Source organism: Balaenoptera acutorostrata, chromosome 12 (assembly GCF_949987535.1).
Source record: "Balaenoptera acutorostrata chromosome 12, mBalAcu1.1, whole genome shotgun sequence".
NCBI classification, from domain to species: domain Eukaryota; kingdom Metazoa; phylum Chordata; class Mammalia; order Artiodactyla; family Balaenopteridae; genus Balaenoptera; species Balaenoptera acutorostrata.
Window position 1 is genome coordinate 76,291,506 of NC_080075.1, and position 27,666 is coordinate 76,319,171.

Below are 27,666 nucleotides of genomic sequence, written 5' to 3' on the forward strand. Positions count from 1 at the left end.
TGACCCTGGTAGATTGGGCAGGCTGACAGCAGACAGAATAAGACACTGGGGCCTCAGCCAAAGAGGTGGCTCTAGGAAGAGGCAATAGTTTTGGTTCCAGGCCTAGTTTTACTGGCTACTCACCCACTTTGCCTTTTGGAGCTCAGCAAGGAGGAGAGCTCACACTCATTCACCTCTTTCTCCTGGAACTTTGGCCTCCCTGCTTTATCCTCCCTGGTCTCTGTAACTGCCAACCCATGCTCAGAAGCACCTACCTCCTTATTTTGACTCATCCTTCTTTTTTTTGTTTCTTACCACCCCCGACATGGAGTCTCCTCTCCTCTCTTTCTGTGTAGCCCACCTGGCTCTCAAGACTTTGCTCCACTGTTCCCTCAACTTCACAGATTCGAGTTCTGCTCTTGGTGGCTTACCTCAAGTTCCTACTTCCTCCAGGAAGCCTTCCTGATAACTCCTACCCCATCAGTCTTTTCCCCTCCAGGGAACTCATCTGGTGGTTATTATATTTGGTTGTCACTTTATCATGACACTGCTTCCCTCCCTCATTTCCTCATGGTCAGGCAGCACATGTCTAAGACTCAAGGTCAAGGGTGTTTCTGTGATGCTCCTCACAGTACACCTGGTGATTGATCAATGGCTTGAATTTTTAAGGTGTTGTGGAATCTCTTTAATTATAGCATCTCCTGATACTACAGTTCAGATGAGAGATACGAGAACTCTAATCATGGGGTAGAGAATAAGGTATTCAGGGATTAGTATAGATAGTGCTTAGAATTCATGGCTATTGGGGAACAGAGGAGGGGAGATTTGAGAATTATCCAGGTTTTGGCTTAAGCAGCTGGGAGCTTAGTGAGGCCATTCATTGACTCAGAGAATATAGGAAGAGGAGTTGTGTGTTTTTAGCATAAGTGTGTGTGTGCTCTGTTTTATGTGTGTGTGTGCAGGGGATTGTGGAGATGGTGTGTTCCATTTTGGTCATGTTACACTGGAGGCACTTGCAGCCCCAAACCTCCCTTGGGCCAGGAGTCTTGGACAGAGAGTTGCTCCTCAGAGATTCCAGCTTCTTCTGTGCGTTAGCCAGGAGAAGAAAGAGCCAGAGCAATAAGCAAGCCAAAGTCTTAGTAATGCTGAGAGTCAAGTCAGGAAAATCAATGCATACTGTGTTCTCTGGCTTCTCTCCGAATCCTCATGCAAGTCACCTTTGACAGGCTGGTCATGGGCTGCTGGCCTCTGATATATAAAAGAATGGCTTTTTCCTTGGGACAATCAGCCATATTAGTTTTAATATTATTAAAAGGTGACATATACATGGGGAAATTTTAATTCTTACATGCACCATAAAAAACGTGCCCAAGGACTTCCCTGGTGGTGCAGTGATTAAGAATCCGCCTGCCAATGCAGGGGACACGGGTTCGAGCCCTGCTCCGGGAAGATCCCGCATGCCGCGGAGCAACTAAGCCCGTGCGCCACAACTACTGAAGCCCATGTGCCTAGAGCCCGTGCTCCTCAACAAGAGAAGCCACCGCAGTGAGAAGCCCACGCACCGCAAAGAAGAGTAACCCCCGCTCGCCGCAACTAGAGACAAACCTGCGTGCAGCAATGGAGACCCAACGCAGCCAAAAATAAATAAATAAGTTAATTAATTAAAAAACAACAACAACAAACAAAACGTGTCCAAGAACCTTTATTCTGGTATGTTCTATCTTGGATGAAATATAGTACTTTTAATGAAGAGTTAGTTGAGTTACGATTTCTTTTTTGAGTCTAATGGTTAAAATTCAAACAACTCAGCAATCATTCCTGTCACCTCCATCTAATTTCATATTGCAGAAGACAGTGTTATCTGGAGGGAAAGCAAATACATAATTCACGTTTAAATTTAATAGGGAATAGAGATTTGAAGATGAAGGGACATTGCAATAGTTTGTGTCTATAGCAATTCAAGCTTTCTCATGAGCTAGGGCCAGGCATGTCTGAGGACAGGAGGACAGGACACAGGGGTTCAGCTGGATGACATTCTGCATGACATGATACCATAAGCACTGCCCATGGAACTCAAAGTTTGAGTCCCTGAATTAAAAATGAAACCTCTCTGCTCTCACTCTTGGATTCCTGTGGCACTCCAAATCACCATTCTGGAATTTTTCAGCCCTGTGGGCAAAAAGCCCCCAAGATGAGGAATATAATCTTCAGCCATCCTCACAATCCCTTAAAGACAAAAGCCAAAGGCACAGGGTGTTTATGTCAATCTTCTCTAGATGAGCATAAAGCTATGAACAAGCAAGATAACCAGCCCCAGGGAACAGAAATCATATTCTGGTTATGTTACTCCATGGTGTGGTCCAACTGGTAGAGAGAGAAGGCCAAACCCTAGAAGGGTGCCAACTTGCCCTTGGCTAGGGCCTTATTGGTATCGTGCAGCCTGATGTGGTCACTGCTTTTCAGTAATATGTGTCCAGAAACCTGAGCCAAGTGGCCAGATCCTCAGAGGTGAAGACACTAACTGTGTGAGCCTGTTGTGTAAGTGGAGAGCAGATCATGCATTTACAGTGGAAACACCTAGATGGTGACTAGAATGCTTCAGCTCGTCACTCAGGGCATTTCCATCTCTGGATAGCATTTCTGGAAGGATATCACCCCAATCTGCTATGTGACCAAGGAATTAGAGCCAAGGGGGAGGCTTAAGCTGGGCCCTGGTGGAGTCTGATGAACCATTTTCAGCTCACAGAGGAGGACACATCCCTGGTGGCTAGACGTCCAAGCCCCAGGTGCTGGGCCTCCCTCCCAGGCACTGCTGGACACACATCCTGATCTTTGAGCCGTCATTTCATAGCCCTGGCTCCCTGAGGCTACACCCAGTCATGTCCGTGACCTGTAGCATCTCAGCCTCCACCTAACAAATTGGATCCTGACTTCCTTCTGTGGCTGGCTTACCTCTTCTCTGGCAAACTGACTTAGGTTTGTACCCAGAAATTCTCTTTATTTACAAATTTAAGGATAATCTGAACTTTCCCTACTCTTAAATGATGATTATACAAATCAAGACCATTATGACATGGAAACTGTAGAAACTTGGAAAAAATACGAAACAGATAGTAATACCATAAAAAAAGGATACACAGTTTTATGTAACCTCTTATGGCTCTAAAAAAATGTGTGTGTATATGGATAAGAAGGACCAGGGATTATGGAGAAATGTGAACTTGATATGATTTGATAGTGGAATTTTATGTGTCATAATTTCTCCTGACATTATAAACATGTTTTCATCATCAATGACAAAAAAAATGCCTTGACTTTATATGCATGAGCTCCAACCAGCCCTGAGGGAGCAATCAGTCCATCTGGGTCAGAAGAGGCTGGAACCGGCTTCTGGAACCAGCTTCTGGCCTCTCCTTGGATTCCAGCCTCTGTGATCAGAATCTGCACTTTTTGCCTAAATACACACCCTGCCTTGCTCAGACCCCACTGGGAGCGTTTCAGGGTTCTTGGGAACTTGGTTTGCAGACTCCAGCGCTGGGTATTCTGATGGGTCTGATGTCAGTGCCTCACCCAGAGATCAGTTGATTTCTATTTCAGACAGATTCTCAGGCTTGAGCTCCTCAAATGAGAGATCATGATGGGGAAGTTGGCTTTCAGCTCCCAGCTCCAAAAAGGAAAAATATGTTTCACTGAGCCCCATCCATGTTTTTGAATCTCTTTTTCTGATGGGCCCTTCTGTTATTCAACACTCTATGACTTTTCCATTCCTCTCTCCCTAAACAAAGAAACCTTTCGTTTATTTACTCGATCAAGTGAGATAAGGTCAGTGAAAGTGTTTTGTAAAATGCGGAGTGATGCCCAATGTAGAGGGTTACTCGTGGTTATTTTACCAGAACCTATTTTGAAGGATCTAACAAAGGCATTAAATTTATAAAAGAGTTAACACTGTAGAGTTCTAATATATGTCTGCTCATCAAAGGAGGTGGGAAGTGAGTTGGGCAAAGCAGAAAACAGACTCCGTGTTGAAAGATCACTCTGGCGCGTTAGAGCTTTGAGCGCGTTGTTGATTATGTGGGTGACTGGCGGTGGGGCGGGTATGGGAGACCTCCTGGGGTGGTGTCCGGAGAGAAGGACTGAAGCATAAAGGTCTCTTAAACACTCATGCCTTCGTGTCCTCCTATGTCAAATGAGGGGGTTGTCTGGGTGATCTCCGAAGGCACTCCTATGTGTCATGTTTGTGACTCACAAAAACTTAATTGAGGTATTTGGTTCCCCTGGTCTGACATTTCATCACAGTGAGACACAGTAAGTCACATGTTGCCTTTGTATAATAACCACAACTAAGAGTTGAAAATCGAAAGGAAGTATTGTATGGTGAGGTGTCTGAGATTTGTGGTTTCTTCTTTATTGGGAGGTCTGGTTTGTAACAGAAAGTTACGAAGGTACACTCTGAGGCCAGTGCCCCCAGCATACAGAGAAGTTCATATTCATGCCTGGTGGGCAGGCGGAGAGAAGTTGCAGCATGAGAGATGGAAGAGGTTGAAGACAAGAATCCGATGTGGTGAACACAGAGCTCAAGTTTCTGCCAGGAGAAAGTTTGGCCTCTGAGGATGCACCTGTGGCCTCAACCCATAAAATGATCACAGAAATCTAATTCTAGTACTTTTCATGGGTCTGAGCGTATAATGTCTCCTCACAATAAAGATGCCCTAGAGGAGAAAAACCAGGGTGAGTTCCTTTATTTTTATGCATTGTGGGTCCTCAGCCCAAGAAAGCTGCAGAAATTATGGGGTTGGTTAAACTTAAATTGTGGTTAGGAATTACCCACAGATCAGAACATTAACTGATGATTCAAATTCCCTTGTGTCCTGCTGAATGGGGCTTTGATGGATATGGCTGAAGAGTGGTCTGTTTCATTGCATGTCGTTCTAAGGCCATACCTGGGCCTTATATTTAATGTTATGTAGAATAAAATTATATACAAGCTGATTCCATGTGTCTATAAAGTGTTAGGTAACATCAGTTGGCATGTATATAGGTATACACAAATATATATGGTAAGTATAAATACAATAAAATTTGGAAGGAAAAAAAGTTCAAACATGAACAAGGTTTAAAGTCTTATTTAAGCTTTATAGCAGGTTTACAAATTTCTTTGTGCCCCTCTTAACAGCTGTCCTTGACTATTGGAGGGTTGGGTCATTGGCTGAAGCTCCATATCCCCCGTCCCAGGCTCATGCTGCATATGGCACTGTGGAAGGGCCAGCTGTGGCTGGAGCTGAGATGGTCTGGATAAGGCTCATCTTTCAGAACGTAAGCTTGACTGCAGGCACCAACATAATGTCTAGACCCCAAATCTCAGCATTGTTACTGTCTGCTGACAGCATTGCAGTAACAAAAAAGATCAGTTCCGTACAAAGATGATTAGTTGAGAACCAGCTATTGACAGCACCTATAGACGATTTCAATGCCAGCTGTAGCCCTTAACCTAAGGAATTTACTGTTTCTGAATTCTGGAGGTTGCATAGTGTTAGTAAACAGAGTTAGTAGAGAGAAACGTACAGATGATGGGTCACTGGAGGAGGAAGGGGAGAGAAAGATTAGGGAACAGATGACCAGGAAGCCCAGATCTGCTACTGGGGGGAGGCTGCGGGCATCCATCGTAATTTTGAGAATTTTTCTAAAGCGGAAGATTGAGAATCCAAAGTAGGGAAAGAAGCAACAATGATGCAGGAGTACAAGTACATTTCTAGTAAAATAGTATAAATATGTTTGCAATTCAGTCCATTTCTAGGTTTTTAATCTGATTATCCTCTGGGATAGAGCTGGACCATGGTGACCATGAAAGTTTGGTCTCAAGTCTCTGAGGGGTGGGAGCCCCAGCCAAAAAGCCTCAAACTGATACCCAATGCTTCTGATTCCTTTGAGTGGCTTTTGGGATAGAGCCACAACAGGAGATTTTATCATATAAAAAGATCTTTCGATTTTGTTATTATTTATTTCCAAATAGCCTTGGAAACCCAAGAGTAAAGATCATAAGCATTAACAAAATGCCAGGAAAAAGTAAAAAGAAACATAAAATTCAAACACTTACCAAGCATCTACTGTGCCAGGTACCATGTGCAACATGATTCACTCCTTATAATTATGTATGTTGCATGTATGAGGTATGTTTTATAGATTAGTCATTAATTAGGACAGCAGCCAAAATGGAAAGCACAGCTAAACAGGTTGAGAGCTGAACTGTCAAACATGACACGCAGGTTAATGGCAGGTTATTGATGGATATTACCTGGCTGATGGGTCTTCAATAAACTCTTTTTTTGGCGGGGTCTTCGATAAACTTTGCATCGACTTTGGCTCAGAAAAAAAGTCTTTGGTGAAAACAAATTTATCTGAAGTAAACATCGCGATATTATGTTTTAAGTCTCATGTATAAAAATTCAAATACAGAGTACACATATAATTTCCCCCTTCTTTTTAGGTCTCTTTGATTTTAAAACTGCTGTAACAATCACAGTCAATTTTAAAGTGTTGATGATAACAATACCGTCCTGAATTTTTATAGAGACTTTTTTTCTTGCAAGGACCTTGAAGTGCTAAAAATGTTGTCATCCATATAGGCAAACCTCGGGAACATCTAATTTAGCAAAAGTCAGTGATAAATTCTTCTGGTGCCATTCTCCATGTCTTTGAATATATTAGAACACCCTGGAAATAAGAATGTTTATTCTACAGCAATTGACTGCTGGTAATATGGTTAGATGGTATAATTCCACTTGTATTTACCATTTATCTTTTAAATAGCTGTTGGGATTAAAAGAATCCTTTCTGTTTTCTTCCTATTTCTAAAGTGGTAGGTATTACCCACATTTTAGTGCTTTCTCCAGGTGGGCGAAGGAAACACTGTCTTTAGCTAACTTCATCTTTATGCTGCTGAGCACCCTTTCACAAACAAAACGTGAATTCGAATAAAAATTGGAATCTTAAAGGCCGAAACACACAGTTCCTGCACAAAGGAAAGCAGCAGAAACCGTGAGGTCACGTACATGAGTGAAGGATGCCAGGAGCAGATATGGGCCTCCCTGGGCTCTGCAGAGCCCACTCACCCATTAATTGCCCAGCCTGGTCAGAAACTCCTGGGAGGAGACTGAGGGTGTCCCATTGTTTTTTTTGTTTTTGTTTTTTTTTACAGATTACAAAGTCATTCTGTTTCACTGGATGATTGTGAACAGTTCAGTCTTTGCGTTTTATTTCAATTTTCAATGACTTAATCAACGACACTAAACTTCGTCCACAATAGCAGCATTATGTTTAAGAGTCAATCAAATGCCAGACAGTGTCATTAAATGGAACAGCACAGATGGCAGGATCTGTGGGAGCTGGAGAGCGGGTGTGAGGTAGTCCGGGCTTCTCAGGGACGTGGTCAGGGCCTGACCTCGGATCCCTGCCCCATGCCCTCTGCTGCCCGGTTGCTGATGGCCAGTTCCTCACTCTTCCCTACATCAGTGCCATCACGTCCCTGGGCCTTCTTCCCGTCCCTCCCACTGATCTAAAGCCTCCCTATGCTTTAAGTTCCAACTTAGATCAGTTCCCTCACAAGACCGTCTCCTATTCCCTGCTCATTGCTAGCCCCTGGTGATGACAAGAACCCCAGTTATACTTTGGAAATAACTCTTTGTTTCTGTATCTGAGGGTAGATCTGTTAAGCCTCAGCCCAGGCAGGATCTAAAGGTAGAGACATGTCTGGATTACATTTGAGGATGAGGCTTAATTGCCAAGGTACTGGGGAGCCTGAGGAGAGAGGGGGAGGGGGCTCATCTCCAGGAAGCTGGCTAGGCTCTACCTTGAGGGGGCGGGGTGGAGGGGTGCTGGGAGGCCGGTGGACCCCCAGACCACGGAGACAATGGCAAATGTGCTCAGTATGGGTGGCTGGTTGCACAGCAACCTTGGGCTGAGTGATGTCCCACATCCGCAGTGATCTTCTCCTTGGCTCTCTATTCCTAATTCCCAAAGGGAGGACCTGCTTGCACTGTGTAAAGGCCTCTGATCCGGGGTGTCTTTTCCAGGTGGAGCTTGGACCCATCAGGAGAGTCATGGCTGAAAGGCATGGAAGGGTGGGGATCTGGTCCTGTAAAATTCCAGAGAATTGGGATACCTGTTTAATTTAGTATTCAAACTGGGACACTTTGGGTGTTAATGATTATGCTGGGACCAGAGGTGTAAACCTGGACTGTCCTGGGCAAACTAGGTGGGTGACACCCTGACCCAGAAGCCACCTAGCATGATGACCGTTCACAGCCTCTCTCTGGCTCCTCTGTACTGGGTCACCACAGGTTTAAATGTCACACTGTGCAGAGGAAGAAATGAAGAGAAAGGAACTTGCGAGAGGGTCCTAGAATGGTTGATGGATACAGATGCAGCCATGAGCTCACACCCATGTCCCAGCTTAGTGATGAGGATCCCATCGGCGTCACCCCGAAGCTCTCCTTCAAAGGAGCCTGTTTCAGTGCAGGGAACTCTACTCAATACTCTGTAATGGCCTATATGGGAAAGAATCTAAAAAAAAAAAGAGTGGATATATGTATATGTATAACTGATTCGCTTTGCTGTACACCTGAAACTAATACAACATTGTAAATTAACTATACTCCAATAAAAATTTTTTTAAAAAGGGGAGGGTTCTGTTTCCTGGAGGTGCCTGGGCAATGCTGCCTGTCTTGGAGCTCGAGCCAAGGGCACCTTCAAAGACACTGCCCCAAGACAAGGACTCAGAGCTCCTTGGAGCCCTGCTGATTTGTGGACCTGAAGACCTAAACTCATAAATGCGACAGAGGGTCTCTTCCGCTGTCCACTTGCTCGGCCCACAAAATTGTGCTCTGGTCTAAAAGCAGGGTGCTATCTCTTCCCCTGGGGCGTGGGGGCGGGGTTCCCCATGCTGTTGCCCTGTTTCCCCCTGAATTCCTACAACGTGTAGGGCCTTCATGTCATCAGAGTCACTTTCCAAATGAGCAAATTGTGTTTTCTTCTTCGTTGAACCTGATATTTGAGCCAATCTGTGCAGGCGATTTCCTCCTCTTTGTTTTCCTGACCCTGAGCACTCCTGGCCGCACCGTAATTATTGGGCTGCGCCCCCCGCTGGGAGCACAGCTCCTGTTCAACAACAGTAACGATTTCGCTGAACATGAAAAGAAAAAGGCCCAATTCTGGGATTTTGTCTCCCTTTTAGATGTTGGTTATTTACAAGAAGTCTTCATTTCAGTGTTGAGTTAGCGTTTCTGGCATTGCTTGGGAAGCCACAGCCTGAGACGTGTCCTCTGCTCTACCCCCAGAAGAGAGCCAGACGGCTACCCAGGGGTGTGTGTGGGGACAGCAGCCCTCACTCCACGCATTTACATCGAGACAACGTGGAGTCACTGCCCTGTGGCTGGGGAGGGAACAGAGGAATTCCTATCTTGGAAAGCCCGTCTCTTCCTGTGAGAAAGGGAAGGATGTGGTGGAGTAGAAAGGGCCCAGGACTAGGAAAGAATCTCCTCACCTGTTAATCCCACCTTTTGCTCAGGGCCAAATATCTTTTCAGCAGCCTTTCTGTTTTCTATCCATCCATCTGTCCATCTGTCACCTCTCTCTGTTCCACCAAGCCCAAAACATTTATTAAGCACTTAGGCTATTAGTGGCTGTTTCGGGCTGAATTGTGTCCTCCACACAACTCATAGGTTGACATCTTAAACCCCTGTAGCTCAGAATCTGACTGTATTTGGAGATAGGGCCTTTAAAGAGGTAATTAGGTAAAATGAGGTCATATGGTGGACTTTAATCCAATCTAACCGGGGTCCTTATAAGAAGAGGAGATTAGGACAGAGACATACACAGAGGGAGAACCATGTGAAGACACAGCAAGAAGATGGCCACCTACAAGCCAAGGAGAGAGGCCTCAGAATGAAATCAAACCAAGTCAAACACCTTGATCTTGGACTTCCAGCCTCCAGAACTGTGAAAAAATAAACTTTTGTTGTTTAAGCCCCCCAGTCTGCAGTATTTTGTTCTGGCAGCCCTAGCTGACTGTTACTGTGTCACTTCCAGGTAATGGGGACCCAGTGATGAATAGAGATTCCTCAAGCTGCTCAGAGCCTAGCAGGGGACCTGGAACCCTAAAGAAGCACAGGCGGAAGGAGGTAGGTGGGCAACTCCCTGGCTTGCCCTTCCTTTGCATCATCCATCAAACAACACATAGGGGAAAGAAGGGTCTTGCGTGAGCCATCAGAGTGGTGGCTGTGGGATGGATCCTAGCAGGACAGTGTGGCCAATGACAGAACCACTATCCTGGTGGCTTCACAAGACAGAGTAGAGGAACATAAGATGGGACATTCCCAAGGACATGCTTAGGGGGCTAAGTTAATGAAGCAAAGTTGATTGTGGTTGTGTGACCCTAGTTTGTACTCATCGTTGTGTGAAGCTGGGGCACATTGGTTCTATGAACACTGGTCCACATTTTTGACATTAATCACCAAGTGTTTATTAAGCAAAGAGCCTTATGCTTTGAATGGGCTGATTCTGCTGTGGGAGACAGAGGAGGAAGAAACTGAAAAGACCTGGTCCTGCCCTTGAGGACACTACCAGTCATGAGAGAGGAGACTCATCCATGAGAGGATGGGAAGAATGTTCCGGACAATGTGCAAATGCCCAAGTAAGCGGTTCAGACTATGGCCACTCTATGAGGTCAGAGCCGAGGAAGATCAATGTGGACTAGAGCAGTTCATTTAAGTAGCAATTAGTTATAATTAATCAATTATGTGATTAAGTAGCACTTAATTATTTACTGCCTTGTTCAGTTTTCCAACTGCTCACAAGCGTCGGCTTTGTTTCCCCAGCCAGAGCCGAGCTCCCCGAGAACAGGGACAGGCTCCTTCATTGGCATCAGATGGGGCCAGGGTCAGATTCTCGCGTCTAAGGACAGTGATCTGAGGAAACAGAAAGCATGGGACCATAACTTGAGGTCAAAACTTCAAGATTATGCCAAGAAATGACTGTCGAGTGAGTCAGCCTTCAAAACAAACGCAGAACAGTGAGGAGCAAATGCAGCTTAGGTGGGTGTGTGGTTTTTCAACTGCACTTGGGCAGAAGGAGTGCCCCGGGAGGACAGGCCCTTCCGGAATGAATGGTGACAAGTAATGCTCCTGCTAAGTCTCTGGTGTCTGAGGCGTGTTCTCACAGCTTCTCTGGCATGAGGACGTCGGTCCCGTTGATGCTTCCGGAAGGGTCCTACGCTGACCCTCTGAGCTGACACCCAGCAGGTCCATCTGGTGCTCTGAGAGTTAGCACCAGGGGCTAGAGAAGGGTCATGCAAGCTCCGATAGAGGGCTTGAGCTGATTTCATCTCACGGGTTTTTGGTGCTCTAACTGTGTTATTCTTTGGGAGCTGCTTCTTGGAAGCCAGATAGAAAATCAAGAGTAATGCGATGAATGGCTTCTTGAAAATAAGTGTAGGATGTCCCAGGAATTCAGGCTTATGGGAGGCACTGCTAAGCCCCAGCCATATGGCAGCCAAATGAGTCGGAAGCTCCTTAAAGGACACATTCCTATAGTTAATGCTTAATGGGATCCTGAGCTCTGTGTGGGAGTCCAAACAGGGTGACCTCCTAAATTCCGGGTTTCCCTGGCTGGCTCAGGTCTGGCTCATTTGCAGTCAAAGATGGCGCCTCCTCTCCCTCCACGAGGTCAGTGGGTGTTATTACCTGTATTCACAAATGGGGCAGAACAACCTGAGACTTGCAGACTGATTACTTTCATTAACTTTAATTGGATTCTTTCGCACTTGGAAAGAGAAGTGTAACCAGGGTTTAATTGGAAGAGCATCTCAGGCCCAGGGTGGCACAGGATTGTAAACATTAAAAGTGCTACAGCTGCATTGGTAGGGAATGTTGAAGTCACTTATGCTGTTTGTAAGAATAGCTCACAGACCTGAGGATGTTAGGAAGCTCTGGGCATGTCAAATTCAGGGATTATTTCTGTGCTTGTCTAGAAAAAAAGAAATGTGAAATCAGAGGTGTGCAAATGAGATTATAGAAGAGACCAGACACATTCCAACTGTGCCGTGTGCCAAAAGAAATCTACAGAAGCTGGGAGACCCTCAGTGTAGGTCCAGTCTCTGAGCTGGCCTGGGGCAGCCTATGAACTCTCTAAGGTTGGATTCAACCTTGCTAACCCTTCTCTCAGCTCTGTTGCTTTATGACTATTATGTCCTCTGTCTGGGATATTCCTCTCATTTTCTACATGACAAATTCTCACCCAACCTTTCAGTTCCGGCTCTTATGTCACAGTCCTGAAGTCTTGGCCAACAGCTCTACAGGATTTAGTTCCTCTGTGCTCTCCACAGAACTTTGCTCATATAAGGAACACTCAGCAACCCAGAGAATAGATAGAGAGCAGGGGAGGGAGAAAAGAGCGGAGGGAACACAGATTCAGGATTCCAAAACTGGTTAAAACACAATTAGTTGTGGGGAAGATTATCTTTTTTTAATTGAAACATAGTTGATTTACAATACTGTGTTAGGTTCTGGCGTACAGCAAAGTGATTCAGTTATATATATATATATATTTTTTTCAGATTATTTTCCATTATAGGTTATTACAAGATATTGAATATATATTTCCCTGTGCTCTACAGTACGTCCTTTCTGCTTATCTATTTTATGTATGATAGTTTTTATCTGTTAATCCCGTACTCCTAATTTATCCCTCCCACCCTCCCTTTCTCTTTTGGTAGCCATAAGTTTGTTTTCTATGTATGTGAGTCTGTTTCTGTTTTGTATATATATATTCATTTGTATCATTTTTAAAGATTCCACATACAAGCGATATCATGTAATATTTGTCTTTCTCTGTCTGACTTCCTTCACTTAGTATGATAATCTCTAGGTCCATCCATGTTGTTGCAAATGGCAATATTTCATTCTTTTTTATGACTGATATTCCATTGTGTATATATATATATGTATATATACCACATCTTCTTAAACCAATCATATGTTGATGGGCACTTGGGTTGTTTGCATGTTGAGATGATCTTTTTAAGAAGCTAACTGGGACCTTGGTGTTTAATATGCATCTGTTGGACATGGGAATACATAGGTTGATTGGTAGCCCTAGGACTTGCCCTAGCAAGTCACTTAGTCACTTAGCATCCACTGCTGGCCTTATGGAGGTGGGTGCCGGAGAGGTCAGGCCAACGTTTGGCTAGCAGCCTGCCCTGAGAGAGAGAGCCCAGAGAACCATAGAATGGGTTAGTGCCTGAGTTGCCACCTTAGCCCTTTGTGCCTTGTCCTGAGCGCTGGGCCCGACACTGAGAGGCAGTCAGCAACATTTGCCCACCACACCCTGTCTGCCATTCTGTATTCTTTCCTGGACTTTCCTTTTTCAGGACCCGCATCCAGATTCCTTCCTCACTCTGGGGTGACAATAACTGTCTCCTCCTGAGGTGTCTTAAGTGTCAGAAGTGCTAACAGTGGCATTGCTGAGCCCCATGAGGAGGTGATAGGGGCCACTAAATCATTTCACGCATTATCTCGTTACTGCTTCCTGGTCCAGGAGGTGCTGAGCCTCCTGCACACCCTGGATTAGATTTTCAAAGAAACGTCTCCAGCACGTGTTCCCACTTACCCCTCCAGGAGCCTGCTTTCATCTCCTTGCTCTCCGGCCAGCTCCCCCACTGACCTGGGGAGGGCTAGGTGGATGCAAGCGGGCTTGACACTCACCTTCCCTGGCGGTGATGAGCTTTCCTTCTGGAGGCCAGTGCTCCTTAAGGGTGAAGTGCACACACAGGTCACTGGTGAGGAAGCCGTTTCCCCCTAAAGATCTAAAGATTATTCTTTGATTTTAAAAATAGCCTTTTCTAATTCACATGAAGAAATAAAACATCCTCTCAGAAATTTTATAAAGGGAGTTAACTGTTTCATCAGGACTCAGAACGGCCACTCAGAGAGCAGATCCTAGATAAGAAGCGAGGTCCGGCTCACTGGGCTGCGGGGAGAGTTGGCACCTGCTGCCCAGCCAGGTCCTGTGGGCACAGAGGCTGGCTCTCTTTGGCCCACTTCAGACTCGTAGGTGAGGGACACTGGCAAATACCACGGTGGATACCGGCATCCAGGCCTGGTGTCTGGGCCTAGTCTAGGACATCACAGCTGGGGATGGAGGACTTGGAATGAGGTCATTTAGTCTGCACTGTTCAAAAGGACGACCAGGAGCCACACGTGGCTGCTGAGCACATGACATGTGACTGGTCCAAACGGAGACTCGCTATGTGTAAAACATACATAGCAGATTTCAAAGACTTAGTCCAAAGAAAGAATGGGTGACGTCTGTTGAATAATATTTTATGTTGATTACATGTTGAGATGATCATATTTTGAATATATTGGGTTAAAGAAAACATACTATTGAAATTACTTTCCCTGTTTCATTTTACTTTTTTTAAGTGTGGCTACTAAAAATTTAAAATCATATGTGGCTTGCATTCTTTTCCTATTGGTCAGTGGTGGTCTATGTCCTCTAAGAACAGTGAGGGTGAGGGTACTTGGGAGGGCCTTGAGCTGGCATCAAATGTGAGAAACTGGATGGGGCCAGAGACCTTGAAGACATGGTGCATATTTTGGGGAGATAAATATCTTTTGGTAACTTGTCCTAAAAACAACTGAGGTGAGGTTTCCCTTGGAATATCAATCCCCTTTTCAGATCTAGGGCTAGTATAATATGAAGCAGACATTTTCATACAGAATTGGACCTTCTTTAGACCCTGTTCTGGGAGAGAACCAAGTTGAGTTGATCTTCCTTATTTTGACTACAGTTGCCAAGGTGAGTTTCCCAGGTTGAGATAATCCATTGATAAAAATTCCCAAACCAGTTCTTCAACTCTAGCTGGATAATAACCACAAAGTGATTAATTGAGGACATTCACACTATGAAATAAGAACTCAGTAGAGTTTACAAGCCAGTTAACCTAAACCTGAGCACACAGAAGTAAATCTGTTCACTGTACATTTTTGGGTCTGATTTAGCTTCCAATTTCTTTTTGGGGTGGAATCGATGAATCTCTTGGAAACATCTGACTAGGGCAAATCTCTCCCTCATGGCTCCCCCTTGTTCTTTATCTTTTAACTGCCATGGTTTTATTTCTGTATCATGAACACATCTTCTTTGTTCCATGTGCTCCATGCTCTGTGCTAGTCTGTGCCAGAAAAGTCATTTTAAACTTACTGGTTTCAACGAATATGATTTCTCAGGGATATATGTATATTTAATTCAAACATTTGAATTAAATATTTTATTATTATATTATATATTTTGTTATATTTTATATATTTTAATATACTTTATTATATTTGAATTAAATATTTTATTACATTGTTCACTCTATAAACTTAGTTGTAATCATATACAGTTCTTTGTATATTTATACTAATGATACATTGGGTTTTTAAACATTTATTTATTTATTTTTTGAATTTTATTTTATTTTTTTATACAGCAGGTTCTTACTGGTTATCCATTTTATACATATTAGTGTATATATGTCAATCCCAACCTCCCAATTCATCCCACCACCACCACCCCCGCCACTTTCCCCCTTGGTGTCCATATGTTTGTTCTCTACATCTGTGTCTCAATTTCTGCCCTGCAAACCGGTTCATCTGTACCATTTTTCTAGGTTCCACATATATGTGTTAATATACGATATTTGTTTTTCTCTTCCTGACTTACTACACTCTGTATGACAGTCTCTAGATCCAACCACATCTCTACAATTTCGTTCCTTTTTATGGCTGAGTAATATTCTGTTGTATATATGTACCACATTTCCTTTATCCATTCGTCTGTCGATGGGCATTTAGGTTGCTTCCATGTCCTGGCTACTGTAAATAGTGCTGCAATGAACATTGGGGTGCATGTGTCTTTTTGAATTATGGTTTTTGCTGGGTATATGCCCAGTAGTGGGATTGCTGGGTCATATGGTAGTTCTATTTTTAGTTTTTTAAGGAACCTCCATACTGTTCTCCATAGTGGCTGTATCAATTTACATTCCCACCAACAGTGCAAGAGGGTTCCCTTTTCTCCACACCCTCTCCAGCATGTGTTGTTTGTAGATTTTCTGATGATGCCCATTCTAACTGGTGTGAGGTGATAAACCTCATTGTAGTTTTGATTTGCATTTCTCTAATAATTAGTGATGTTGAGAAGATTTCCATTTGCTTCTTGGCCACCTGTGTCTCTTCTTTGGAGAAATGTCTATTTAGGTCTTCTGCCCATTTTTTGATTGGGTTGTTTGTTTTTTAAATATTGAGCTGCATGAGCTGTTTATATATTTTAGAGATTAATCCTTTGTCCATTGATTCATTTGCAAATATTTTCTCCCATTCTGAGGGTTGTCTTTTCATCTTGTTTGTAGTTTCCTTTGCTTGGCAAAAGTTTTTAATTTTCATTAGGTCCCATTTGTTTATTTATTTTTTTATTTCCATTACTCTAGGAGGTGGATCAAAAAAGATCTTGCTGTGATTTATGTCAAAGAGTGTTCTTCCTATGTTTTCCTCTAAGAGTTTTATAGTGTCCAGTCTTACATTTAGGTCTCTAATCCATTTTGAGTTTATTTTTGTATATGGTGTTAGGGAGTGTTCTAATTTCATTCTTTTACATGTAGCTGTCCAGTTTTCCCAGCACCACTTATTGAAGAGACTGTCTTTTCTCCATTGTATATCCTTGCCTCCTTTGTCATAGATTAGTTGACCATGGGTGCGTGGGTTTATCTCTGATCTTTCTAGCCTGTTCCATTGATCTATATTACTGTTTTTGTGCCAGTACCATACTGTCTTGATTATTGTAGCTATGTAGTAGAGTCTGAAGTCAGGGAGTCTGATTCCTCCAGCTCCGTTTTTTCCCCTCAAGACTGCTTTGGCTATTCGGGGTCTTTTGTGTCTCCATACAAATTTTAAGATTTTTTTGTTCTAGTTCTGTAAAAAATGCCATTGGTAATTTGATAGGGATTGCATTGAATCTGTAGATTGCTTTGGGTAGTATACTCATTTTCACAGTATTGATTCTTCCAATCCAAAAACATGGTATATCTCTCCATCTGTTTGTATCATCTTTAATTTCTTTCATCAGTGTCTTATAGTTTTCTGCATACAGGTCTTTTGTCTCCCTAGGTAGGTTTATTCCTAGGTATTTTATTCTTTTTGTTGCAATGGTAAATGGGGGTGTTTCCTTAATTTCTCTTTCAGATTTTTCATCATTAGTGTATAGGAATGCAAGAGATTTCTGTGCATTAATTTTGTATCCTGCAAGTTTACCAAACTCATTGATTAGCTCTAGTAGTTTTCTGGTGGCATCTTTAGGATTCTTTATGTATAGTATCATGTCATCTGCAAACAATGGCAGTTTTACTTCTTCTTTTCCAATTGGTATTCCTTTTATTTCTTTTTCCTCTCTGATTGCCATGGCTAGGACTTCCAAAACTATGTTGAATAATAGTGGCGAGAGTGGACATCCTTGTCTTGTTCCTGATCTTAGAGGAAATGCTTTCAGTTTTTCACCATTGAGAATGATGTTTGCTGTGGGTTTGTCGTATATGGCCTTTGTTATGTTGAGGTAAGTTCCCTCTATGCCCACTTTCTAGAGAGTTTTTATCATAAATCGGTGTTGAATTTTGTCAAAAGCTTTTTCTGAGTCTATTGAGATGATCATATGGTTTTTATGCTTCAGTTTGTTAATATGGTGTATCACATTGATTGATTTGCATATATTGAAGAATCCTTGCATCCCTGGGATAAATCCCACTTGATCATCGTGTATGATCCTTTTAATGTGTTGTTGGACTCTGTTTGCTAGTATTTTGTTGAGGATTTTTGCATCTATATTCATCAGTGATATTGGTTTGTAATTTTCTTTTTTTGTAGTATCTTTGTGTGGTTTTGGTATCAGGGTGATGGTGGCCTTGTAGAATGAGTTTGGGAGTGTTCCTTCCTGTGCAATTTTTTGGAAGAGTTTGAGAAGGATGGGTGTTAGCACTTCTCTAAGCGTTTGATAGAATTCACCTATGAAGCCATTTGGTCCTGGACTTTTGTTTGTTGAAAGATTTTAAATCACAGTTTCAATTTCATTACTTGTGATTGATCTGTTCATATTTTCTTTTTCTTCCTGGTTTAGTCTTGGAAGGTTATACCTTTCTAAGAATTTGTCCGTTTCTTCCAGGTTGTTTATTTTATTGGCATAGAGTTGTTTGCAGTAGTCTCTTAGGATGCTTTGTATTTCTGTGGTGTCTGTTGTAACTTCTCCTTTTTCATTTCTAATTTTATTGATTTGAGTCCTCTCCCTCTTTTTCTTGGAGAGTCTGGCTAATGGTTTATCAATTTTGTTTATCTTCTCAAAGAACCAGCTTTTAGTTTTATTGATCTTTGCTATTGTTTTCTTTGTTTCTATTTCATTTATTTCTGCTCTGATCTTTATGATTTCTTTCCTTCTGCTAAATTTGGGTTTTGTTTGTTCTTCTTTCTCTCATTCTGTTAGGTGTAAAGTTAGATTGTTTATTTGAGATTTTTCTTGTTTCTTGAGGTAGGCTTGTATTGCTATAAACTTCCCTCTTACAACTGTTTTTGCTGCATCCCATAGGTTCTGGATCATCGTGTTTTCATTGTCATTTGTCTCTAGGTATTTTTTGATTTCCTCTTTGTTTTCTTTAGTGATCTCTTGGTTATGTACTAATGTATTGTTTAGCTTCCATGTATTTCTGTTTTTTTCCCTGTAATTGATTTCTAATCTCATAACGTTGTGGTCAGTAAAGATACTTGATATTATTTCAATTTTCTTAAATTTGCTGAGGCTTGATTTGTGACCCAAGATGTGATCTATCCTGGAGAATGTTCCATGTGCACTTGAGAAGACAGTGTAATCTGCTGTTTTTGGATGGAATGTCCTATAAATATCAATTAAATCTATCTGGTCTATTGTGTCATTTAAAGCTTGTGTTTCCTTATTAATTTTCTGTTTGGATGATCTGTCCATTGGTGTAAATGAGGTGTTAAAGTCCCCCACTATTATTGTGTTACTGTCTATTTCCTCTTTTATAGCTGTTAACAGTTGCCTTATTTATTGAGGTGCTCCTATGGGTGCATATTTATTTATAATTGTTATATCTTCTTCTTGGATTGATCCCTTGATCTTTATGTAGTGTCCTTCCTTGTTTCTTGTAACATTCTTTATTTTAAAGTCTATTTTATCTGATGAGTATTGCTACTCCAGCGTTCTTTTGATTTCCGTTTGCATGCAATATCTTTTTCCATTCCCTCACTTTCAGATTGTATGTGTCCCTAGGTCTGAAGTGGGTCTCTTGTAGACAGCATATATATAGGTCTTGTTTTTGTATCCATTCAACGAGCCTGTGTCTTTTGGTTGGAGCATTTAATCCATTCACATTTGAGGTAATTATCGATATGTATGTTCCTATGACCATTTTCTTAATTGTTTTGGGTTTGTTTTTGTAGGTCCTTTTCTTCTCTTGTGTTTCCCCCTTAGAGAAGTTCCTTTAGCATTTGTTGTAGAGCTGGTTTGGTGGTGCTGAATTCTCTTAACTTTTGCTTGTCTGTAAAGCTTTTGAGTTCTCTGTCGAATCTGAATGAGATGCTTGCCGGGTAGAGTAATCTTGGCTGTATGTTCTTCCCTTTCATCACTTAAAATATATCACACCACTCCCTTCTGGCTTGTAGAGTTTCTGCTGAGAAATCAGCTGTTAACCTTATGGGAGTTCCCTTGTATGTTATTTGTCGTTTATCCCTTGCTGCTTTCAATAATTTTTCTTTGTCTTTAATTTTTGTCAATTTGATTACCGTGTCTCTCGGCATGTTTCTCCTTGGGTTTATCCTGCCTGGGACTCTCTGCACTTCCTGGACTTGGGTGGCTATTTCCTTTCCCATGTTAGGGAATTTTCGACTATAATCTCTTCAAATATTTTCTTGGGTCCTTTCTCTCTCTCTTTTCCTTCTTGGACCCCTATAATGTGAATGTTGTTGTGTTTAATGTTGTCCCAGAGGTCTCTTAGGCTGTCTTCATTTCTTTTCATTCTTTTTTCTTTATTCTGTTCTGTAACAGTGAATTCTACCATTCTGTCTTACAGGTCACTTATCTGTTCTTCTGCCTCAGTTTTTCTGCTATTGATTCCTTCTAGTGTATTTTTCATTTCAGTTATTGTATTGTTCATCTCTGTTTGTTTGTTCTTTAATTCTTCTAGGTCTTTGTTAAACATTTCTTGCATCTTCTTGATCTTTGCCTCCATTCTTTTTCCGAGCTCCTGGATCATCTTCACTATCATTATTCTGAATTCTTTTTCTGGAAGGTTGCCTATCTCCACTTCATTTAGTTGTTTTTCTGGGGTTTTATCTTGTTCCTTCATCTGGTACAAAGTCCTCTGCCTTTTCATTTTGTCTATCTTTATGTGAATGTGGTTTTCCTTCCATAGACTGCAGAATTGTAGTTCTTCTTACTTCTGCTATCTGCCCTCTCAAATTTATTTTTTATTTTTAAAAATTTTTGGCTGCACTACACAGCTTGCAGGATCTCAGTTCCTCCACCAGGGATTGAACCCAGGCCACAGCAGTGAAAGTGTCAAGTCCTAACCACTGGACTGCCAGAGAACTCCCTACATTGGTTTTAATAAGGAATATTAGAAACAGTTTAAATGTTTATCAATAAAGGAATGTTAAAAATGCATTACCAGTTCTATGGAATACATCACATAACCATTAAAAAGTAATTAAAAAGTATTGCATTTACATTGCATGTAATTACCAATAGACTTCATATTGTTTCAGTCAGCTTGCACTTTCTCCTCTTTTCACCTGTTTAATGTTTATAATTTTTTACTTGAAGTTTTTCTTTTTTTAATAAAAACTGTGTATATTCAAAGTATACAACATGATGTTTTCATATACATATACCTTGTGAAATAATTTCTATAGTCAAGCTAATTGACAAATTCATCCCTTCACATAGTTACCTTTTTCTGTGGGTGTGGTGAGAACACTTAAGATCTACTCTCCTAGCAAATTTCAAGTATACAATACAATGTTATTAACTATATTCACAGTATTGTACATTAGATCTCTAGAACTATTCATCCTACATAACTGAAACTTTGCATTGTTTGACCAATATCTCCACATTTCCCCCAATCCCCCTCCCTGACCTGCTCCTGGTAACCACCATTCTACACTCTGCTTCTATGAATTCAACTTTTTTAGATTCCACATAGAAGTGAGATAATGCAGAGTTTTTCTTTCTGTGTCTGGCTTTTTTCACTCAGCATAGTGTCCTCCAGGTTCACATCCTGTCACAAATGACAGGATTTTCTTCTTTTTTTAAGGCTGAATGTGTGTGTGTGTGTGTGTGTGTGTGCATCTGTGCACATGTATAATATGTATACAAGTATATATATGTATATATATAATGGATACAATTTCTTTACTCATCTGTTGATGGATACTTGGTCTGTTCCATATCTCAGGTATTGTGAATAATGCTGCAGTGAACATGGGGTGCAGATGTCTCTTTGAGATACCAATTTCATTTCCTTTGGATATATAACCAGAAGTGGACTTGCTGAATCATATAGTAGTTCTGTTTTTAATTTTTTGAGGCACCTCCATATTATTTTCCATAATGACTATACCAATTTACATTCCCGCCAACAGTGCAAAATGGTTCTCTTTTCTCCACATCCTTGCCAACATTTGCTATTTTTTGTCCTTTTGATAATAGCCATCCTAACAGGTGTGAGGTGATTTCTCATTATGGTTTTGATTTGCATTTTCCTGATAATTGAGCATCTTTTCATGCATTTATTGTCCATTTGTAAGTCTTCTTTTGAGAAATGTCTATTCAGATCCTTTGCCCATTTTTAATTGCATTATAAATATATGAATTTGGATATTAACCCTGTGATATTGTGATTTATAAGAAATATATATTTGATCCTTCAAGTTACCAAAATATATTTTTTATATATATTTGATCTTCCTCCACTGTTCCTGTCTCAGAGCTCCCAAAGTCCTTGGAATTTCCTAAGTGTTGAGAGTGATAAAGGTATCTTTTGTTTTATTAATGAGGTGACTTTTGGAAAACACCTAAGGATGAGGGCTGGTTTATCACAATCACCTTGTGATTGGAGGGTTGGAATTTTCAACCCTCACCCCCTAACCTCCTGTGGGGGAAGAGGGCCTGAATCAATTGCCAATGGCCAAAGATTTAATCAGTCATGACTATGTAATGAAGTGTCCATAAAAACCCAAGAGGAGTGGGTTCAGAGACCTTCCAGGTTAGTGAACACATGGAGATTTGGGGAGAGTGGCTGATCCTTTCCCTATCACTTGCCCTCAGCATCTCTTCCATCTGGCAGTTCCTGAGTTATATTCTTTTATAATAAATTGGTAATCTGGTAAGTAAAATGTTTCTTTGAGTTCTGTGAGGTGCTCCAGCAAGTTAATGGAACCTGAGTAGGGGGTTTTGGGAACCTCTGATTTATAACTAGTTGGTCAGAAGTACAGGTAACAACCTCAACTTTCGACTGATGTCTGAAGTCCAAGTGAGGCAATCCCACTTGTTTATTTTGCTTTTGTTGTTTGTGCTTTTGGTGTCATATCAAAAAAAATTATTGCCAAGGATAATGTCAAGGAGTTTTTCCCTTTGTTTTCTTCTAGGAGTTTTACAGTTTCAGGTCATACATTTAAGTCTTTAATCCCTGTATATGGTGTAAGATGGGTCCAATTTCATTCCCTTGCCTGTGGACATACAGTCTTCTCCAAACTATTTATTAAAAAATCTATCCTTTACCATTGTTTATTTTTGGTGCCCTTGTTGAAGATTCGATGACTGTATATGTGGGGGTTTATTTCTAGGCTCTAGATTCTGTTTCATTGTTCTATGTATCTGTTTTTATGCTGGTACTCTGCTATTTTGATTACTATGGTTAATTTGAAATCAGGAAGTGTGATGCAGCCTACTTTGTTCCTCTTTCTCAAGACTGCTTTGGCTATTCAGGGTCTTTTGTGGTTCTCTATGAATTTTAGGATTGCTTTTTCTATTTCTGTGAAAATGTTGGAGTTTTGATAGCGATTGCATTGAAGCTGTAGATCATATTTGTCCTGGGTTTTTCATTTTGAGGAGGTTTTTAAATACTGATTAAATCTTGTTATTTGTTATTGGTCTGTTCAGGCTTTCTACTTTTTCTTGATTTAGTTTGGTAAATTGTCTCTTTCTAGATATTTATCCCTCTCTTTTAGTTATCCAGCTTGTTAATGTGTAATTGTTCTTAAAGTCTCTTATGATTCTTTTTACTTCTGAGGCATCTATTGTAATGTTTCCTATTTCATTTATGATTTTCTTTGAGTCTTCTCTCTTTTTTTCTCAGTTAGTCTAGCTAAGTGTTTGTAAATTTTGTTTTATTTTTTCAAAAAATGAATTCTTAGTTTTCTTGGTTTTTTTCTACTGTTTCTCTATTTGATTTATTTCTGCTCTAATTTGTATTATTTCCTTCCTTCTCCTAACTTTGGGCTTAGTTTGTTTTCTTTTTCTAGTTGCTTGAGGTGTAAAGTTTGATTGTTTATTTGAGATCTTTTCTTTTTTTGATGTATTTTTTGCTAAAAAAAACTAAAACTTCCTTAGTACTGCTTTTATGGCATCCCATAAGTTTTGGTATGTTGTATTTTTGTCTTTGTTTATCTCAGGATATTTAAAAAATTCCCTTTGATTTCTTCTTTGACTCAATTGTTATTCAAGAGTGTGTCATTTAGTTTCCATGTACTTATGAATTTTTTCATTTTCTTGCTGTTACTGATTTCTAGTTTTATTCTACTGTGGTCTGAAAAGATACTTGGAATTATTCTATCTTCTTAAATTTGTTGAGACTTGTTTTGTGACTTCACTTATGATTTAGCCTGGAGAATGTTTTGAGAGCACTTGAGAAGAATGTGCATTCTGCTATTGGGTGAAAAGTTCTTAATATATCTTTTAGGTCCATTTGGTCTATAGCATTGTTCAAATCAACTGTTTCTTTACTGATTTTCTGTCTGGATGTTCTGTCCATTATTGAAAGTGGGATAGAGAAGTCTCCTGCTACTGTTGTATTGCTGTCATTTTCTCCCTTTAGATCTGTCAATATTTGTTTTAATATTCAGGTGCTCTGATGTTGGGTGCATATATATTTGTAATTGTTAGATCTTCCTGGTGAATTGACCCTTTTATTATTAAATAATGACCGTCTTCATCTCTAGGACAGCTTTTGACTTAAAGTCTAGTTTTTTCTGACATAAGTATACCCACCCCTGCTTTCTTTTGGTTACCATTTGCACAGAGTAGCTTTTCCATCCCTTCACTTTCAGCCTATGTATGTCCTTAAGTCTAAAGTGGGGTGTTTATAGACAGCAAATTGCTAGATCTTGCTCTTTTATCTATTCAGCCACTCTAAGCCTTTTGATTGGGGAATTTAATCCATTTATATTTAAAATAATTATTAATAGGCGAGGACTTAACTATTGCCATTTTATTAATAGTTTCCTGTCTGTTTTGTTCTTGTTTTATTCCATTTTTCTTCCCTTGCTATCTTCCTTTGTTATGTGATGATTCCAGGGTTATATTTAGGCTGTATCTTTATTGGCTACGTTTGGTTAGCTCTAGTGACACTGGTCCGTATTCAGGTGGCACTAACAGAGTATCCTTTTTTCCAGTAAGTGATCAGCAAAATGCCTACCATAGTGTCTGCTGCAGAAGTTAGAAATGGCTTTTGACCCTCTAATTTCTGAATCTCTTGTTTTGCTGCAGCAGAAACAGGAGTTGTGCAGTTGACCCTGGATTCTGTTGGGAGGAGAGTAACTTCCATGTTGAGTGGATTTGAAACATTTTTTTCCACTGCACAGAAATCATTGACCCAAATACCCTTCCTGCCTTCTGGGTGAATGAGATAGGCAATTGTCACCAAGGTATGGTTTGAGGAGAATTCTGAAAACCTTCTTATTAAGACTATCTTTGCCTTGGGTCTTCTGCAAATATCTCAAAGTCTCACAATATAGGCATTATTTTCAGTAGAGTTGTACTTGACAGAGGTCTAAGCTAGAGGAAGTCATGAACACCTTATTGTGAGTTATGTTATTGTGTTCTTTTCTCCTGCCAATGCAACCTTTAGGGGACCAAATGCTAAATAGATAAAATAACCCTTGATATATAATTTAAAATAAAATAAACACTTAACCATGAAACAAGTATAAGAAGGTCCAAGAAAATTCTTATTTCCCCCCAAATGATTACTTGGATGATTTTTGAAGTATTTGAAAAATCAGATGTGTTCAAACATATATTTTGGTGCTTCTGTTTTATCAGTGCCTTGATTTCAGCTTAGACTGGCTAATAGATGTTATATCAGGGCTGTGGGGCATGAAACGGGAGGGGCAGTATGAGGGAGAAAAATGTCCAAAGGAGGCAGTGAGAACTTCACTGATGGCCCCTGGTGTGGGGTCTCTGGACTTGAATTTCAGAACTTTGGGGCTGGGCTCCAGTTCCTGTATAGCTATGGGTCAGGGGAGGCAAATCCCTTGATCTGAGTTCTATTCCTATGTTGTGTTTAGTGACCTATATTAGAGTACCTGTTACTTATATAGTGCTCATAACGAGGGCAAGTTCTCACAGTCTACCCTGAACAATACCCTTATTTTAGAGTGAGGAGAAAGAATACAATCTACAGAGAGCTGGTGATAGGGTCCCCTCTGAAACCCAGAGGTCCTCCTCTGGAACCATTTCCCAGAGCCCCTCCCAATCTGTCGTGAGTACAGAGAAAGTGTATCCCAAGATGTTCCTTGCACAGTGCCTGCCATATGGTGGACACTCAGTAGATTTTTTGCTGATCAAATGAATGATTTTATCCATGATGGTTTCAAGCCATACGGCATCCTTCTCAATCACACATTGAGACTACCAAAGCTTTTAATATTAGGCTAAATCTCTTGAAATGATGGTAGAGACTAAATATTTACTTATCTCTTAGATTTTTAGAGCAGCATTGTTCATTCTAAAACCTCAGGGTGCATTTGAATAAAATTACAAATAATTAAAATCTTTTAAAAAACCATAAAAACCTTAAAAGCAAAAATGATATTTTATGGTTAATAAAGCTAGAATATAGGCATCATTGTAATGTTATATAATCATGTATGTAATTATTACATAAATAATATATAATCATCCTAATAAACCGTGTAATTTCAGCCATTCCTTCCCCTGAAGCTTCTCTATTTATAGGCCTGATGTGGTTGGCAGGGGGGAAAAGATAGATTTAGGGGAGGCTTGAGGATTAAGCACAGTGTGTAACTTGGAAGGGCCTGTGGTTTACTAATTTAAGAGAATCTGCATCTGAACTGAACAAGGAAAACCAGCTTCAGGCTCAGGGGACCCTTGAGGGAATCACCTGGACCAAGTGAGCTGGTCCTTCTCCATCCCCCTCCCAGCTACCCTGCTTCCCTCGTGGGTGCTCATCCTAGGAACCCCTCTCCAACCACACACAGGAGTGCCCTTCCTCATCTCTGCCTTTTCCCATCCAACTTAGGTCCCTGGAGACTCATTGCTTTCCTCCCCATGCCCTCCCACCCCCAGCAGTGACAGTCACTGAGCCAGGCCAACCAGTCACACATTCTGGGCATCTGTGATCCTTTGCCAATAGTCTGTGGATGGTGTTCTTGCTCTTGTTTAACTTGAACTCCTCCCAAGGCCAGGACAGGGGATGGGTCCTTCTCTTCTCTGTGTCTGACTCATCTCCTCATCTGTCCCAGGCCGAAGAAGGCCTCCTGGGCTAAGCAAGGCAGTAGCTGTCATCTTGGGATGGAGACATACCAGACAAGTCACAAGTTCCTTTGAGCAGTGGTTCTCACACTTGAGTGTGCACTAGAATCACCTGTGGGGCTGGTTAAACACTGCCTTCTCTACCTTCCTCCTCTCCCCCAACCAGGATTTCTGATTCAGTGAGTCTGGGTCTTAATCATTTGCATGATCAAATTCCTAGGTGATCACAAATTTCTAGGTGATGCTGGTGAGGGGACTGCACTTTGAGAACTACTTGTTTAAGGAAAGATCATATGGGCCTGTCATGCTTTCAAGACTCTGACGGCTTCCAACTTGAAAATGATAGTTATCTCCTATAGCTGTAAGTGGTTTACTGTTCACAAATGCTTTCTCATGCGTTCATTCACAACCTTCCCAGGCAAGGGACCGGATTGGTGTTGTTTCTTTTCTAATCGCAGAGAGGTTGAGTGATGTGCTCAAGGCCTCGGGCTGACAAACAGGGGAGAGGGGAGCTGGGGTTTGAGCCCCAGCCCCTTCCCCACATACTCCAGTGCTTCCCAGAACTTTCTCTTTGGATGGGACTTGTTCTGTTGGTTTGAATTTTCAGGGAACTCTTCTTCCAATGATGCAGGCAATGGAACAAAATGTTCACTAGCTTCCAGAAGGGCTGATTGCTCCACCAGTCTTGCAGAATCCCTCATCCCAGGCTCTTTTCTTTGATCAATAACGCACACTCCTCTCATGTGGGAAAGAAACCAGGCAATCACTGGCAAGATGAAACACCCTGAAGTTTGGGCCCATCTCTGGGGTGGTTAGTAGCAGTTG

The 27,666-nt window shown here is 41.2% G+C and overlaps 1 long non-coding RNA gene across 1 annotated transcript in view; it reads left to right on the forward strand.

Annotated features, from left to right (window-relative positions):
• The window catches only part of LOC130709419 (uncharacterized), a 313,571-nt gene that overhangs the window by 93,338 nt on the left and 192,567 nt on the right, over nt 1–27,666 (forward strand). Inside the window, exon 2 of the long non-coding RNA XR_009009969.1 lies at nt 10,063–10,154. This is a non-coding gene — a long non-coding RNA (uncharacterized LOC130709419). The remainder of the gene's footprint in view (nt 1–10,062; nt 10,155–27,666) is intronic.